Source organism: Alosa pseudoharengus, unplaced genomic scaffold (genome assembly GCF_046254945.1).
Source record: "Alosa pseudoharengus isolate Yale_2024_CS ecotype anadromous, Long Island Sound unplaced genomic scaffold, YU_APseudo_1.1 YU_APseudo_1.1_scf_21, whole genome shotgun sequence".
Lineage (NCBI taxonomy): Eukaryota > Metazoa > Chordata > Actinopteri > Clupeiformes > Clupeidae > Alosa > Alosa pseudoharengus.
The window spans coordinates 24,325,683-24,337,032 of NW_027468674.1; the positions used below are offsets into that span (position 1 = coordinate 24,325,683).

General features: G+C 39.2%; 1 pseudogene; it reads left to right on the forward strand.

Annotated features, from left to right (window-relative positions):
• The first annotated feature begins 61 nt into the window (after nt 1-61).
• Nucleotides 62-9,265, forward strand: LOC143138283 (tryptophan 2,3-dioxygenase A-like; annotated as a pseudogene).
• Nucleotides 9,266-11,350: the final 2,085 nt, after the last annotated feature.

Here is an 11,350-nt window from a genome sequence, read left to right on the forward strand (position 1 = left end):
TATACAAATATAAGTGCTTTTAACACCATACAGCCTGCTGCTACGTGAGAAGCTGCAAAGGATGCAGGTAGTCACCTCCACAACTTCATTGATTATTAATTACCTGACTGGCAGACCACAGGTTGTGACACACTGTACACCTCAGACTTCAAGTACAACTCTGAGTCATGTCACCTGCAGAAGTTCTCAGATGATTCTGCAGTTGTGGGGTGTTCAAATTCAAGTTCAAGTTTATTTATATAGCACATTATCATACAAAATGTCATTCAATGTGCTTAAAAGAAACAAAAATAAAAATAAAAGATTAACAGTAATAATAATAGTAATTAATACAATAAAATAATAAAATAGATCAAGGGGGTGTGTCAGTGATGGTGAGGAGACGGAGTATCCTACAGGCAACTGGTGGACCGCTTTGTGACATGGTGCAGGAGCAACCACCTTGTCTTGAATGTGGCTAAGACAAGGGAAAGGGTGGTGGACTTTAGGAGAGACAGGCCTGAGCTAAATACTATTTCAATACTGGGTGAGGAAGTACGTAGGCATTGTAGAGAACTACAAATATTTGGGGGTTCTTATAGACAATAAACTGGATTGGAGGTACAACACTGAGGCTGTATACAAGAAGGATCAGAGCAGACTCTATTTCTTGAGAAAGCTCAGGTCATTTAATGTGTGCAGCAAAATGTTGCAGAGGTTTGTTGCAAGTGCCATCTATTGGGGCAGTAGCATTACAGCCCCAATGACTCCCCCTGAGTAGAGAGAGAGGAATTTTATTATTTTTAGAATCATTTATGTTTGTATGCATGCATGCATGTATGTATGTATGTATGTATGTATGTATTAGGGGTGTAACGGTACACAGAAGTCACGGTTCGGTTCATACCTCGGTTCGGACATCACGGTTCGGTACGAGTTCGGTACAATGGAGGGAAAAGCAAAACAAAAATGCAGAAAGCATTTTTTTTTTGTACATGTCTCAGGCTGTACCACCTAGTGTCATACAGTCTCTTCCCTGAGCTATATGCAACAGCCTGAAGTGTGTAAGATGTAGGCTAAACAGTACAATAAGTACCTAGACTCCATCTGTAACTTGTAAACAAAATAAGACAATCAGCTATAAAACTGAAAATAGGCCTACAGCATCTCTTATTTCTGAAAGTGCAAATTACATAGAAAAATTATTTTTAAAAATCCACTTAAGCAAGACCTTCAACATCTGTGTTTAGTTGTATATGGAAGGGTCTACAATTTGCCTCAATATTTTTTTTTATTGTGTGTAAAGTAATAATCTAGCCTAGGCTACTAACTGTGAAAATATCACACTATTTTGCCTTTTTTTTAAAAACTAAATTGCTCCTTTCATTTCATAAACAGACTACAACTAGAAGTCACGTGACTTTGCCCTTTGACGTTAACTCACCGTAGCATGGTTTGTTTATTAGCCTGGTTATAGCGTTGTCACTTTATTTTGCTGTCTATGCACTTAACACTAGCAGCTCCTCATGTGAGAAGTTACAAGTTACCCCAACATAAAGGTAATTACCACGCGATTTACATAGCTTTCTGTCATTACGAAATCATTTAATTTAAGCCATAGGTTTTGGCCCTATTTGTACGTGTATCCAAAGGCTGCTGAAGCGCAGGGAAAGTGTTTTCCCCTCGTTTCAGTGATTGGTAGCCTACATCATCTGGGTGATGGCTTCGAATATGTGTAGCATTTTTTCCACTCACATACCCAACAACTGCTGAACAACGTCGACACACAGTTTCATCTTATCCACCACTCTTTCGCCTGTACTAACGTTACTGTAACTGAAGTTCTCAAACTTGCGATCTTAAAGAGACCAGCGGATCCTCTAACTCTTGTGGGTCTAACCTTAGTGCTGCTAATGACTGACGGACTCGACCGACGACCTGACAAAAAAAACATAAGCGCCAATCAGAGCTTCATAGCTAAGGCGAGGCTACAGATTAGCGTTAGGTGTCGCTAAAGAACTCCCGTAACTCTCGCTACTTAACAGTAATTGCGCATGACATTAATTAATCCGCACACGAGTTTTATGTATTTTTATACCGTGTATTCTCCGTGTAAATTCATGCACCGAACCGTGACGCCCGTACCGTTTCGGTTCAATACGAATACATGAATCGTTACACCCCTAGTATGTATGTATGTATGTATGTAAAACATGTATTTATGTATGTGTCATGCTCCCTTTAAAGATATGTTTTTAGCATTTACACAAATATACAGTATTTTATTTTGATATATGGTGTTGCTGTATTTTGTAGTTTATTTAGATACACTTAAAACTAGAGTACTTGATATTTTAATTTAAAATACATTTTGATGTATCTTTGCTCATCTCTGATTAGCAGAATTATTTACAATTCCTTTTAATTATTCTGTTTTTAACAGAGAGGAAAAAATGCATTTTAAGTATTGTTTTTATTTTTATATATAGTTTTTCTCCTTAACATGCAGTGCCGCTGGTACCACCACACGCATCACTGTGCATAGGGCACCAAGGGGTGTCGGGGGTACCAACATTTAGCCAATAAATATAAGTATCATAGCTTTACTTCAAACTGCTTTTCATTCTTTCGAACATATAGCCTACAATGTCAAAATGCAGCATGTTGCATGCAATGATGATATTGGTCCTCTCAATCTCCACTATGCAACAGATCTAATTTGAACGTTATACTCCACTGAATTGCGCATCTTGAGTGCGCACGAGAGGAGAGAGAGAGGGGAGAAAGAGAAAGTGGCAGGTTCCAGCTGCCTTGTTATTTGCATCGATGCATCCTCGATTGTCTGCGCGATTGACTTTGTTGTGATAAGAACAAACTATTTCATTTGCATGCATGAGTAGCCTATTCAACCTAATTTGCACTGTGGTGTTGATAATGCTAAACTTTACACCGACTGTACAACGGTCATTCTGTGCTGCAACAATCTTGGATTGTTCTGATTCAAGTAGCCTGGATCTAGGCTACGGAGGCGAGTCTCCGTTGTGTGTGTGAGAGAGTGAGTTTTCTGCCGCTGCATGTAGCCTATGTGGTGGTCACACTAGGGGGGCACAGATTTCATTTGAGGGGGCACCGCCCACTTTTGCCCCCCTCTAGCGACGGCTCTGCATCAAATCATCTAGTTTTGATACAGTTGCCATATGTTGATTGAAGAGTTCGTAAGATATTTCACCATTCCCATGCAAGTCAATGTTAATTTCTTCACAAACCATTTATCAGAGCAACTTGGCGCTATCAATGAAAAGCTTAAATTCCGTTCATCGAAATTTCTGTGTGACGAGTAGGCCTAGGCTACTCCGCAGGCATTAGTTGAACCTGGACTTGATATTTTACTGGGGCACAGTTCAGTAACGGGGCACATGCTGTGATTTGTACTCTGTGACCTGATTTACACTGGTTTCCTTTGTGGACTGTGACTGTGTGACATTAATATTACCAATGTGTTTTCCAATTGGGATTCATGGACAATATTTTTTCTCTGTTAATATTGACAAGCTGAAATGCTAGCCTGCTACCTTGCAGTTAACTTAACGTTTGTCATTGACCAGCAGATGAACAGCTAAACATAAACCGCCCTTCAAAAAGTCTAACTTTCTTTGTCCTGAGTTTTGTTGAGTTGTATTTGTTGTCATGTTTAAATTGTAATCCTGAATTGGAGAGGCAGGCTGCAATTTGATGGTGCCCGCATTTTTTTTTAAACAATACCATTGTGGAATATTGTTGGTATGAACTAATATATTTATTTATTAATCTATCTGAGGTGCCGCAGTTCCAGACCGTTCTGGCCCACTTTAACCCCTGCACACACACACACACACACACACACACACATGCACATACACTAATAAACCACAAGACATGCTCACAACACTGTCAGGACTTCCCACTACAGTGTATTAGTTTGGATGGGACTTCTGCTTTCCAAGGCGTTTACTGTAACAAACCCAGTAACCAAACTAGCCTAATACAAAACTAATGTGAACTGCTGATTTTTTCCCCAGCTGGATAAGATTGTGGCTGCTCAATCTCTCTTGAGTGAATCGAAAGGCAATAGGATTCATGATGAGCACCTATTCATAGTTACCCACCAAGGTAAATACAGTATACAGTATCTGAACCAACACAGTTCTCATTTCTCTCCATCTGTTTTGAAGCAAATTTTCCATATTTGCATTAATCATCTCTGAATCTGAAAGCATAATAAAATAAAATAAATACAGTAAGCACTGCCATCTTTGCATTACATCCAACCATCTGTTGGCTAATGTGCCTTGCAATCAAATAACAAAAGAAAATCCTGTTATGTCAATATGGGGTTAAGGGTCATCATGTGTAACTGCCTACTCTTCTTTTCTTGTGTGAAGCGTATGAGTTGTGGTTTAAGCAGATCTTGTGGGAGCTGGACTCATTGAGGGATATCTTCATAAGTGGAGATGTAAGTCTTTTTAAAAAGTCTTTGTGTTCATTATGGGTGTGTGTGTTGCAGTGGCTAAGTTGGACAGATATTTCTAGATAATGCCTTAATTATCACAAGCCATTAATCATTGAGATACTGTTTTTCATCAAATTGAGAATTTGTTTTTGTGAAGGCCCTTATAAGATTTAAAAGAAATACTACTAAACATTTCTAAACCAGTGCTCTCTGATATAATGGATAACAGTGGATACTTTAGTTATTGGAGTACCATGTTTTAGTGGGTGTCCTAATGTTTCACTTGACTTCAGGTGCGAAATGGATGTAACATGTTGAAGGTGATCACACGCACCCACAGGATCATCTCAATCTTTAAGCTCCTGGTCGACCAGTTTGCTATTCTAGAGACTATGTCTTTCATTAACTTGTTTGCCAAGTTAGGTAACCTAGTTTATGAGCACATTCCATTTTTTTCATTCTGTAATTTGTGTCTTTATGACAATATGTGTGTGTGTGTGTGTATGTGTATATGTGTGTGTGTGTGTGTGCGTGTGTGTGTGTGTGTGTGTGTGTGTGTGTGTGTGTGTGTGTGTGTGTGTACATGTGTGTGTTCTAAACCAGGGAGTACCTGTTTCCAGCCTCTGGATTCCAGAGCCTGCAGTTCCGTCTCCTGGAGAACAAGTTTGGCGTTCCCAATGACCGGCGGGTTCCCTACAACCGGCAGCACTAACGGGGCAACTTCTATGGCCAGGACAGCGAGCTGCTGCTCTGCTCTGAGCAGGAGCCCACGCTGCTCTGGGTGGTGGAGGTGATGACCTGTGGAGCGCCACCATACACATCACATCACACAGGAACATTTGTGTGTTCTTGGTTGTGGTTTATATACATGCATAGTATTGTAAACATAGAACACATGATACAAGAAACCTATTGCTACTAATAGGCCACTATAGGACATTTCCATGCAACACACCATACAGTATGCTACGTTAAGGTTTCCTCGTGTTTGTTTTGCACGGCTGTCCCAGTAGTAATGATATGGATATAGTGATACACATGGAATCATGATGTATGTTCTCCAGTATCAGGTATTGCCTGAGGCTATGGTGTATGAAACGTATATCCTGCTTTCTGTGTACTGCAGCAATGGCTGGAACGTACCCCAGGCCTTGAGGAGAAAGGATTCAACTTCTGGGGAAAACTGGAGGCCAACATCACTGAGGGACTGAAGAGGGAGAGGGAGAAACTAGAGGTTTGTTTATCATCTCCTGAAACCAGTGATCTGCAGTACTGCAACATTTGGGGTAGTCATTGAAATCATTCATTCATTCATTCATTCATTCATTCTTTAATTGAGTTACATTCATTGAGACTGTGTAATAAGAAGTTAGGGCCATGGAAACAGCGGCCTATGTAATCTTGCTCTAAAAGTGGGTACTGTAGGTTACCATGCAGTCAGCTGGAGTATTATTCTGATTGGACAGATGAGACCGGAGTCAGGATTTCATAAAGCAGAGAGGCCTGTTTACATCCCTGTTTGATGAGCAAAGACATGACGACATGATGAGTAAAGGTGAGGAATGGATGATCATTGCATACAGACAGACACACACACCATGCCTAAGTCAAAGTTTAGCTACTCACTCTGTAAGAGATGGACACCCATCAGTGTCTTGTTGACCAGTACTTCAATCCAATCCAGTTTTATCTCCATGTTTTTTTTTTAATGTTCTAAACAGTCACATCCTTACAAGCTGATGATCCAGATGAAATGTCAAGATCCTAGACTCTCAAAAAGGATGTGTTGGAAATAACACATTGATGTGCATTTGCTTTATACTGTCTTTGCTGTCCTTAGGTGAGCGGCGGCTCTCATATAAAGCTTTGCAGGGCGCTCTCATGATCTACTTCTACAGGTGAGATGTTCTCTCACTCGCTGTCCACCTGTCCATTCACCTCTCACAGTTTTGATCATCTGTCCCAGGGGCGGAGCCAGACATTGTAAACATTCGGGGCTTAGCTCATTTTTTTTTTTTTTTAAATAACCCCTTAAATAATGACTTCTAGTGAATTTTGTGTAAACTAATGGACACATTGAGACTTCAAAAATGAGAAACTAACATTCAACAGATTCAAGGTATCTGACTGGCACTACACTGTGTAAAATTATAGTTTTGGGTCTTTCAAGAGGCAATATCTGTTCATATCTGTTTAGCATGTACTTAGTTAATTAAGCGTTTCTTATGGTTTGTATATTATAGTATTTGTTTATTTTCATTAGGCTATTGTTTGATATGACATTATTGTTTATTATTGCTATTCTCCTTCTTCCTCTTCCCTGATCTCATCTGTGTGATGTGACAAATATATAGAATATCTTATACTATAATATACATAATATTATGATATATTTTACAGTATGGCCAGTCATCATGATACAAGGGTATTTTAGAAGGAATGCATTATCATCTTGATATAGGCGTTTCTAAATTATATTAATTTTGTAATTTAGCAAGATTATTCATAGGTTTCATCAGGTCCCTTTACACAGGTGCATAAAATCAAGCACCTAGATTATGAATGCAGACTGCATGGTGCTTGATTAACACACTTATGGAAAGGGCCCTTTCCTCTCAATATATCATTGTAATGGTTTTTTTTTAGTTAATAATTAGTTAGGTAGCCAAAACAACATAACATGACTTTTATATTTATGTGGACTCTTGGATTATAAGATCTGTGGTGGTGGATAGGATATCAACAAGGTTTTAAGGTAGGCTAACAGTTAACATTCTTTTGTGCAACATATGACCTGTATATTAAGGATCTTTGATATGACACTGAAAAGTTGACATGGGCAGATAACTGTTAATGGGGTTTTCTGACATTTCAAAACAGTGTAGCCTAATTTATTAGCTACAAGACGAGGATCACTTTGTTTTGGGAGCTGTAATTTCTTATTCTGCAGTAGGCTTAGCTAGCCTATGAGAGTACTGAATTTGCCTTTTCCGCCGACGAACGAGGACATTTAACGTTAACGTTAAGTATTTAGTGCTAGGGAGCTAGCCAAGTAGCCTAACGTTAGCCTGCCTAACTGACTGAAAGCTCTTAACGTGAAATCACCAACCTGAAACAACACTATCCGTCAGTTCACTGGGCGATGCTGTTGCTTGAACGGAGCTGGGTGGTCTTTTGAAAAACGTTCTAATATCCATAACGTTTCAACAACATGTACACAAAGTGTTTTATCACAGACTGTAAAAGTGACAGACTTCTGACAGAGGCTTTTTGGAACACCGATTCGAAGCCAGGACGTAGCGTTGTCAAGGCAGCATTTTCACTGGATCTAAACAAATCAATCTAACCATTGAAATCACCATAGCGGATATAGCCCAGAGACCTGGCATAGATCGTGTAGCAAGTCAAATTATTTTTCAATATTGGGCTTTGAAAATAAGGGATATATTTCCTCAGTAATAGAGCATTTTGTGACATTTATAGAGAAACCGAGGGGAAGTTATATTGGAAATAAGAATTGCCGGGAATTTAAAACACTAAAAAAAGATTCGGGGCTTTTGAAAAAAGATTCGGGGCTTAGATGCTAAGCCCCCTAAGCCACCCCCTAGCTCCACCACTGATCTGTCCTCTCACTCCTCATCTTCTCACCTGTGGTCTGTTCTGACAGAGAGGAGCCTCGCTTCCAGGTGCCATTCCAGCTGCTGACCTCACTGATGGACATTGACTCCCTCATGTCCAAATGGAGATGTAGGTGTCTCAGATGAGTCGGTGTGTGTTGGATTAATCCTGACGACAGAAGCTAGAGTTTGCTATCTCAGTGAAGAAATGAATGACCCATGATCAATTTCATTTGAGTGAAAGAACCAATCTATACAGACTGAAATGGTTATGTTTTCACTCAGCTGCATTAGTGCTGGTGACTATGAAAGTGACTGTGAATGTCTCCATCTTCCAGACCACCACGTGTGCGTGGTGCACAGGATGATTGGCAGTAAGATGGGAACAGGTGGATCCTCAGGGTACCATTACTTGCGTTCCACCGTGAGGTAAGCCCAGCCTGGTCAAAATGACCGTCCTGCATACACCACACTACACCACATCGATCACAGCCATATGTCAGGCACAATTCCCCCAGAAAATAAAACAAACAATAGATCTGTCATCCTATTTGACTAATGATATTGCAACACATATGCACATTTTGTAAAATATCATGGGTAGTGGAAAATGTTTTATTTGTATATTAATATTTTCCCACATATATTTATGCTTTGTGTGTGTTTGTGACTGAAACAGGGGGAAATTTGCTCTCTGATTTTAACAAAATAAATCACTGATACGATTAGACCGAAACCTTTGCAGACAGGTCATTTGGATTTCTGTCTTTCTTTTTTTGGGCTTTTTTTTATGCCTTTAATGACAGGACAGTGGAGAATGACAGGAAGTGAGTGGGAGAGAGAGTCAGGGTGGGATGCAGAAAGGACCACGGGGCGGGAATCGAACCCCGGTCGCCAGCGTACGGTGCAGGTGCCCCAGCCAGTTGCACCACAGCTGGGGCCGATTTCTGTCTTTCTGAAAGAGCTTTGTTGTGTTGTTGTTCACGCCAGTGACCGTTATAGGGTGTTTGTGGACCTGTGCAACTTGGCCTCCTTCCTGGTGCTGCACGACTGGGTGCCCAAGCTAAACTCCTATCGGCGACGCTTGTTTGGACAGCTGGTGACGGAGCACAGTGCATCTGTCACTGCCACTGGAAACTTGTTTGTGTTACTCATGCAGGAAATCAAAGACGCGGTATAAGGTTTGAAGCGTAATCTATGTGAAGAGTTTGGTCAGATTGCTGAGCTAAGAGTAAAATGTCACAAAAATTCTATCTTAAGCTTTTCTCTAATAGAAATATCTAATTTTCTCATAATACTCAAAAGTACCAGAAAAAAGGGCGCCTGTCTGTGGTATATAGCATCTGGCCTGCACAGGAGTATGACACCATCTGTTATTTTGTAAATTTGTTTGTCTATGTCTATGTTTGTCTATTGGTGTTGCGGGTACACTGGCAACTACGCCGCTCTGTCCGGCATCTTTTGTCTTATGTGTCAATGTCTTATGTGTGGAGCGCTTTGGGTTGCACTCTGGGTGTGAAATGTGCTATAAAAATAAACTGACTTGACTTGACTTGACCATCAAACTATATAACCTCCTTCATTTTCCCCATTCATTCTTTATGGCGATACACATGTAATGCTTTTATTGTCCACTGGCGGTTGTTTTGGCGCTGTTTCAAGTTTGCCATTGAAAACGGTTGTCATTTCAGATGGGGGTTTTTTCAGCACTTCATAAGACTTGTTCAGAACTTGAGCTGTGTATGCAGACACAGAGTTCATAGAGTTCACAAATGTTTAAATAAAATATCATACTTTTGGGAATGCTTAAACAAGTTTGTTTTTTAATTATTATTATTTAATTTGAGCTATTTCCATGTTGAACTACATTTTATATTGATATGGCATTATTCATTCATTCAATCTTTATTTATTCTCAGAGGTTCATTGAGGGTAGTCCTCATTTTCAGTGAACCGAGCCGAACAATGAAATAACAAGATATATAGTATAATAAGTGTGGTAAAAAAAAAAATAAATAAAAAAATAAGATTAACATTACATAACATACACTATAACATTACAAAGGAGGAAGGGAAAAATAAAAACACAGAAAATATGAATAATAAAATAATAACAATAATAAAATAACATTTACATAAAACAGGTACAAATTGACGTAGGAAGGTTTGTGATTACAGATCTGAATTGATTATAAGAAAGTAAGGAGTTCATTTTTATGTTACATTCAAGACAATGCCAGGAAGTAGGGGCACCAACAAAAGGTTGACTTTCCCAACTCAGTGTGGATATGAGGAATCTTGAGTATCAAACAGTCATTTGATCTGGTCTGATAGGGTCCAGAATTCCAAACAAGCATGTTTGAAATATAACCTGGTAATTTTCCAACAATACCTTTGTAACTAAACAGATACCAATGATTATGTCTCCTCTCTGTCAAAGATGACCAACCCACTTTACCATAGAGGACACAATGATGAGTGCTGTAGCCATCACCAGTGATGAATCTCAGGGCAGAGTGGTAGACTGAGTCCAGGGCTTTAAGTGAGCAAGCAGTAGCATTTATATATATCACATCACCATAGTCTAGAACTGACATAAAAACTGCTTCAACAACTTGTTTCCTAGGCTGTCTTTGTTTCTGTAGAAGAAACCATCTTTTGTCTCAGTTTACTAGGATTAATGGTAATTAAATGTGAGTTTGTCATCCAGCCATACCAAGATATTTGTACTTAGAAACTCTATCAATGCTGGAACCATTTACAGTGGTTATTTGCACATGCACCATTAACCTCAATGTTCCTTGCTCTAGTAAATAGCATATATTTAGTTTTCTTTTCATTTAGTACTAATTTAAGATTAATGAGAGCTTCTTGAAGAACATTAAATGAAAGCTGAAGATTATCAATGGCAAGTTGAACAGAGTCAGCAATACAATACAAAATAGTGTCATCAGCATAAAGGTGGACTTGACAACCATTTAAAGAAGAGACAATATCATTAATATAGATGGTGAATAGAACTGGGCCCTTGTGGAACACTTTTTGTGATTGGCAAAAACTCTGACTTGACATTTCCTGACTTCACACACTGAAACCTCTGAGACAAATAATTCCAAAACCATTCAATGCCTTATCATCCAAACCAATATTATGTAATCTTTGTAAGGGTAAGGGATGATCAACTGTATCAAATGCTTTTGACAAAACAAAAAGGGCAGCATAGTGCTTCTTAACGTCTAAGGCAGATATTATTATTATTAGTAGT